This window comes from Oreochromis niloticus, linkage group LG7, assembly GCF_001858045.2.
Source record: "Oreochromis niloticus isolate F11D_XX linkage group LG7, O_niloticus_UMD_NMBU, whole genome shotgun sequence".
Lineage (NCBI taxonomy): Eukaryota > Metazoa > Chordata > Actinopteri > Cichliformes > Cichlidae > Oreochromis > Oreochromis niloticus.
The window spans coordinates 38,792,735-38,800,589 of NC_031972.2; positions in this window are offsets into that span (position 1 = coordinate 38,792,735).

Below are 7,855 nucleotides of genomic sequence, written 5' to 3' on the forward strand. Positions count from 1 at the left end.
AAAATACAAATAAAATACAAACAAATAAAAAACATAGAATAGAATAGAATAAACCTTTATAATCCCACGGATCAGAAATTTCTAACCTTACAGCAAGGAAAATAAAATATCAAAGGAAGACACAGGGTGGTCCTATGAACGTAAGCAACCGAAGTTCGTATATACAGGTAACAATGTACAGAATATGTTAGAAAAATTGTACGCGATATGTAAAAATGTAGAGTAAACTAACAAGCTGCTGAGTAAGATGACCAAAGGAATGTTAAGCTGCATTATAGAGTCTGACAGCTGCTGGTAAGAATGACCTGCGGTAGCGCTCCTTCTACACTGTGGGCGTAAAAGTCCACTGCTGAAGGAGCTGCTCAGTGCTCGTACAGTCTCATGCAGGGGGTGGGAGGTGTTGTCCATGATGGATGTTAGCTTAGACAACATCCTCTCCTCCCCAACCTGCTCGATGGACTTCAGCGGACAGTCCAGGACAGAGCTGGCCCTCCTGACCAGCTTGTTGAGTTTCCCCCTGTCCCTCTCTGCCATTCCACCACGCCAGCAGACCACAGCATAGAAAATAGCCGACGCCACCACAGTGTCATAAAATGTCCTTAGGAGTGTCCTGTTCACCCCAAAGGACCTCAGCCGCCGTAGCAGGTGAGACGACTTAGACCCAGTAGAGTGGTTGAAGGAGAAGGAAAAGTGGGACAGGTGAGGTGCATTTCATGTCCCCGGTGCTATGGGGCTGCAGAGAGGTGTGACGAGCTCTGGTGGATGGGGAGGGAAGGGCTACTGAATCAAACCTGTTAAACAACTGGTTCAATCTGTTAGCCAGAACCTGGTCTCCAGACTCTGGACCCCTCCGTCACAGTGCTCCGTCCAGTGATGATGTTCAGTCCTCTCCACATACCTCTGGTGTTGCTCTATGAACAGTAACTCTGGAGCTCTGTGGAGTGTGCAGATGATCTCATGACTGTCTAAAAATGGATAACAAAACCGAAGGAGTGCTGAATCATTGACAATACAGAGTAACAGGTGTGCAGCATGGCTAACTAGTAGCAACAAGCCTCTAACACAGCGTGTATGCTAGCGGCTAATCTAGCGAAGAAATGAACAGAGTGCTTTTAGGTGTTGTAGAAGGATAAGATGATAAGCTGTGTGTGTTTTTCAGAATGACCTGCTTGTATTTACCTTCATTGATGAGTGGGACTAGGTAGGTGTGCTGAAACGAGGCAAAAAAGCCGAAGTTGAAGAGCGTGGTGTAAACATAGTGGCGCCGCCAGCAGGTTTCCGAGCAGGAAAGCTGATTCCGGGTAGCAGGAAGGCTTTGTCTTGGTAAGCCGTCCAACATTGGCAGTCCCATTTAGTGAATGGCAATGGAAAAATTGCTGGGTTTCCATGTGTAATTTGTGTGGAAGAATATTGCAGAAGAAAGTTAATAGGTCATTTAGAGAGCCCGCCCTGCCCCCCCGGCCTGCCCCCCGCCCCCCAAAGAACAAGTGTTAAAGAACAGAAGATAAAAGTCCTTTTTTCCCCCCTATTTTCCATGCCGGCAGTGTGGCGTAAGACGTGTGACGGAGCGCTCTGGAGCAGAGCGTCCCGAGTTCGACTCCCTCACGGACTCGCTGCCACGGCCCGGACTTGGGGACGGGGAGGCGACAAGTCGCCTCTCCTTTTTCCTTTTCCCTGCTCTCGCCAAATACTCCGCCTGCACTACTACATCTCTCTTATTACCCTTTATTCACCCAAAATACCCGTGCTTGCCACCTCTTCATTCCTCAACTATTTGCTCGCTTATTACTCCACCTTGGACAACCTGCACTTTCTCTCTTCAGGCTAACAACTCTGCCTTCATTTTTCATACTGTCTCCCACACTTTTACAGCAAATTATTAGCACCTAATAAGCACAGCCTTGTCCTCAATATTCACATCATTAATAGAAAGTACATGCACACACTCAAGCTTTTTTTAAAAGAAAAAGACAATCTTAATGCATTATTTACATCCCGTCATTTGGCCTTTTCTTTCTACATTTTGTCTCAATTGACTTCAAATTCGCATCAGCCACTCATGTGCCAACAAATGTCTAAACCATCACTGCTGCTCCTCACACTGAGCAGGATTTGCAGTTAAGCTCCTCTAAGGAGCCATAATGCCTTTCACATTGTAAAGTCCACATACATACAAGTACAATAAGTACAACCTGAATATTTTTTTTTTTATCTTCATTTTTTTTAGTTGCTTCTACTTGGCTTGCTCTATCATCATAATTTCAGGATGTATTTTGCATCATATAACACAAGGCTGTTCAATTGGGCTAAAACCTCATCTTTACAGCTTTGACTGGCAGCTGCAGTCACGGAGAAACTTGCTCATCTCTGTTCGGAATGGCAGATAGAGCGGGACTCCACTATTTACTCCACTGCCAGACCTAAAGAAGAGTTGGCAGTTTTGGCACGCGACGCTGAGAAGCATTGGACCAGATCGAATGGCCCTATTTGTTTGAAATATTAGAAAGATTTAAATTGGGTTAAAAAAGTATGGCTTATGAGAAGCTCACTTATCTGGGCATTCAGGTTACAAAAAGCTATTCTCTCTATTAAAATCTAACTTTTCTCCCTTAATATCTGAGCTTCAGTCAAGTAAACAGTTCTGGAATACGCTTCCTAAATCACTCATTGAGTTAATCATATAAAGATGAGAATTTTGCCTAAGTGGTTGTACTTTTTTCAAATCTCCTTGTTTCCTTCCTAAAACATTTTTAAAAACCTAAATTCACTCATCTTACCTTTTCATGGGGCAATAAAACATGGAATTGCTGGGAAAAATCTTTGCAAGTCTAAAACAGAGGGTGGATAATATATGAGTAGAAAAACCTAAAGAATAAGCCATTCCAGATGAAAATAACATAGCTCAGGTTTTAGCTCAGGTTTTCTGCAACTGCATTTCAGAAAGTGAAAAACATTGTTCTCATCAAAGGAAGCATTACATTTAGAAAGTTTGGGGTCCTGAGCAATGACTCTTTGGGTTCAAAGGGATGAAAAGCTGCTGGAGTGTGTGCTAATGTCTATAGAAAAAGTTTTTATGCAACTGGACGTGTCACTCTCTTTTCAGGAAAGTGCAAATTTGATCTAATCATATTAGAAACGTTGTGTTTCAGACACAGATGTTGCTAGATTTACTAATTTTGGAGCGAGTATAATATTTTGTATAAGGATGAGGGTGTTATGTAAGAAACTGGAACAAAAAGTGAAGATTTCTTACACCGTGACGTGTCACTCCCTACAAACAAAAGTGCAAACTGGTCCAGTTATGTCTTGATGCATGCTCAATCATCTAGGTAACTAAATCCCAAAAGGTTCATTCTGTAGATAAGATAAGATAAGATAAGATAAGATAAGATTTTATTGATCCCACGGCGGGAAATTTTTGCGTTTCCTCAGCAGAGGTACAGATAGCAGAAGGAAAATACAAATAAAATACAAACAAATATAAAACATAGAATAGAATAGAATAAACCTTTATAATCCCACGGATCAGAAATTTCTAACCCTTACAGCAAGGGAAAATAAAATATCAAAGGAACACAGGGTGGTCCTATGAACGTAAGCAACCGAAGTTCGTATATACAGTAACAATGTACAGAATATGTATAGAAAATTGTACGGCGATATGTATAAAATGTAGAGTAAACTAACAAGCTGCTGAGTAAGATGACCAAAGGAATGTTAAGCTGCATTATAGAGTCTGACAGCTGCTGGTAAGAATGACCTGCGGTAGCGCTCCTTCCTACACTGTGGGCGTAAAAGTCCACTGCTGAAGGAGCTGCTCAGTGCTCGTACAGTCTCATGCAGGGGTGGGAGGTGTTGTCCATGATGGATGTTAGCTTAGACAACATCCTCTCCTCCCCAACCTGCTCGATGGACTTCAGCGGACAGTCCAGGACAGAGCTGGCCCTCCTGACCAGCTTGTTGAGTTTCCCCTGTCCCTCTCTGCCATTCCACCACGCCAGCAGACCACAGCATAGAAATAGCCGACGCCACCACAGTGTCATAAAATGTCCTTAGGAGTGTCCTGTTCACCCCAAAGGACCTCAGCCGCCGTAGCAGGTGGAGACGACTTAGACCCAGTAGAGTGGTTGAAGGAGAAGGAAAAGTGGACAGGTGAGGTGCATTTCATGTCCCCGTGCTATGGGGGCTGCAGAGAGGTGTGACGAGCTCTGGTGGATGGGGAGGGAAGGGCTACTGAATCAAACCTGTTAAACAACTGGTTCAATCTGTTAGCCAGAACCTGGTCTCCAGACTCTGGACCCCCTCCGCTCACAGTGCTCCGTCCAGTGATGATGTTCAGTCCTCTCACATACCTCTGGTGTTGCTCTATGAACAGTAACTCTGGAGCTCTGTGGAGTGTGCAGATGATCTCATGACTGTCTAAAAATGGATAACAAAACCGAAGGAGTGCTGAATCATTGACAAATACAGAGTAACAGGTGCAGCATGGCTAACTAGGTAGCAACAAGCCTCTAACACAGCGTGTATGCTAGCGGCTAATCTAGCGAAGAAATGAACAGAGTGCTTTTAGGTGTTGTAGAAGGATAAGATGATAAGCTGTGTGTGTTTTTCAGAATGACCTGCTTGTATTTACCTTCATTGATGAGTGGGACTAGGTAGGTGTGCTGAAACGAGGCAAAAAAGCCGAAGTTGAAGAGCGTGGTGTAAACATAGTGGCGCCGCCAGCAGGTTTCCGAGCAGGAAAGCTGATTCCGGGTAGCAGGAAGGCTTTGTCTTGGTAAGCCGTCCAACATTGGCAGTCCCATTTAGTGAATGGCAATGGAAAAATTGCTGGGTTTCCATGTGTAATTTGTGTGGAAGAATATTGCAGAAGAAAGTTAATAGGTCATTTAGAGAGCCCGCCCTGCCCGGCCCGGCCTGCCCGCCCCGCCCCCCCAAAGAACAAGTGTTAAAGAACAGAAGATAAAAGTCCTTTTTTCCCCCTATTTTCCATGCCGGCAGTGTGGCGTAAGACGTGTGACGGAGCGCTCTGGAGCAGAGCGTCCCGAGTTCGACTCCCTCACGGACTCGCTGCCACGGCCCGGACTTGGGGACGGGGAGGCGACAAGTCGCCTCTCCTTTTTCCTTTTCCCTGCTCTCGCCAAATACTCCGCCTGCACTACTACATCTCTCTTATTACCCTTTATTCACCCAAAATACCCGTGCTTGCACCTCTTCATTCCTCAACTATTTGCTCGCTTATTACTCCACCTTGGACAACCTGCACTTTCTCTCTTCAGGCTAACAACTCTGCCTTCATTTTTTCATACTGTCTCCCACACTTTTACAGCAAATTATTAGCACCTAATAAGCACAGCCTTGTCCTCAATATTCACATCATTAATAGAAAGTACATGCACACACTCAAGCTTTTTTTAAAAGAAAAAGACAATCTTTAATGCATTATTTACATCCCGTCATTTGGCCTTTTCTTTCTACATTTTGTCTCAATTGACTTCAAATTCGCATCAGCCACTCATGTGCCAACAAATGTCTAAACCATCACTGCTGCTCCTCACACTGAGCAGGATTTGCAGTTAAGCTCCTCTAAGGAGCCATAATGCCTTTTCACATTGTAAAGTCACACATACATACAAGTACAATAAGTACAACCTGAATATTTTTTTTTTATCTTCATTTTTTTTTAGTTGCTTCTACTTGGCTGCTCTATCATCATATTTCAGGATGTATTTTGCATCATATAACACAAGGCTGTTCATTGGGCTAAAACCTCATCTTTACAGCTTGACTGGCAGCTGCAGTCACGGAGAAACTTGCTCATTCTGTTCGGGAATGGCAGATAGAGCGGGACTCCACTATTTACTCCACTGCCAGACTAAAGAAGAGTTGGCAGTTTTGGCACGCGACGCTGAGAAGGCATTGACCAGATCGAATGGCCCTATTTGTTTGAAATATTAGAAAGATTTAATTGGGTTAAAAAAGTATGGCTTATGAGAAGCTCACTTATCTGGGCATTCAGGTTACAAAAAGCTATTCCTCTCTATTAAAATCTAACTTTTCTCCCTTAATATCTGAGCTTCAGTCAAGTAAACAGTTCTGGAATACGCTTCCTAAATCACTCATTGAGTTAATCATATAAAGATGAGAATTTTGCCTAAGTGGTTGTACTTTTTTCAAAATCTCCTTGTGTTCCTTCCTAAAACATTTTTAAAAACCTAAATTCACTCATCTTACCTTTTTCATGGGGCAATAAAACACATGGAATTGCTGGGAAAAATCTTTGCAAGTCTAAAACAGAGGGTGGATAATATATGAGTAGAAAAACCTAAAGAATAAGCCATTCCAGATGAAAATAACATAGCTCAGGTTTTAGCTCAGGTTTTCTGCAACTGCATTTCAGAAAGTGAAAAACATTGTTCTCATCAAAGGAAGCATTACATTTAGAAAGTTTGGGGTCCTGAGCAATGACTCTTTGGGTTCAAAGGGATGAAAAGCTGCTGGAGTGTGTGCTAATGTCTATAGAAAAAGGTTTTTATGCAACTGGACGTGTCACTCTCTTTTCAGGAAAGTGCAAATTTGATCTAATCATATTAGAAACGTTGTGTTTCAGACACAGATGTTGCTAGATTTACTAATTTGGAGCGAGTATAATATTTTGTATAAGGATGAGGGTGTTTATGTAAGAACTGGAACAAAAAGTGAAGATTTCTTACAACGTGACGTGTCACTCCCTACAACAAAAGTGCAAACTGGGTCCAGTTATGTCTTGATGCATGCTCAATCATCTAGGTAACTAAATCCAAAAGGTTCATTCTGTTAGATAAGATAAGATAGATAGATAGATAAGATTTTATTGATCCCACGGCGGGGAATTTTTGCGTTCCTCAGAGGTACAGATAGCAGAAGGAAATACAAATAAAATACAAACAAATATAAACATAGAATAGAATAGAATAAACCTTTATAATCCACGGATCAGAAATTTCTAACCTTACAGCAGGGAAAATAAATATCAAAGGAGACACAGGGTGGTCCTATGAACGTAAGCAACCGAAGTTCGTATATACAGGTAACAATGTACAGAATATGTATAGAAAAATTGTACGGCGATATGTATAAATGTAGAGTAAACTAACAAGCTGCTGAGTAAGATGACCAAGAATGTTAAGCTGCATTATAGAGTCTGACAGCTGCTGGTAAGAATGACCTGCGGTAGCGCTCCTTCCTACACTGTGGCGTAAAGTCCACTGCTGAAGGAGCTGCTCAGTGCTCGTACAGTCTCATGCAGGGTGGGAGGTGTTGTCCATGATGGATGTTAGCTTAGACAACATCCTCTCCTCCCCAACCTGCTCGATGGACTTCAGCGACAGTCCAGGACAGAGCTGGCCCTCCTGACCAGCTTGTTGAGTTTCCCCTGTCCCTCTCTGCCATTCCACACGCCAGCAGACCACAGCATAGAAAATAGCCGACGCCACCACAGTGTCATAAAATGTCCTTAGGAGTTCCTGTTCACCCCCAAAGGACTCAGCCGCCGTAGCAGGTGAGACGACTTAGACCGTAGAGTGGTTGAAGGAGAAGGAAAAGTGGGACAGGTGAGGTGCATTTCATGTCCCCGGTGCTATGGGGGCTGCAGAGAGGTGTGACGAGCTCTGGTGGATGGGGAGGGAAGGGCTACTGAATCAAACCTGTTAAACAACTGGTTCAATCTGTTAGCCAGAACCTGGTCTCCAGATCTGGACCCCCTCCGCTCACAGTGCTCCGTCCAGTGATGATGTTCAGTCCTCTCCACATACCTCTGGTGTTGCTCTATGAACAGTAACTCTGGAGCTCTGTGGAGTGTGCAGATGATCTCATG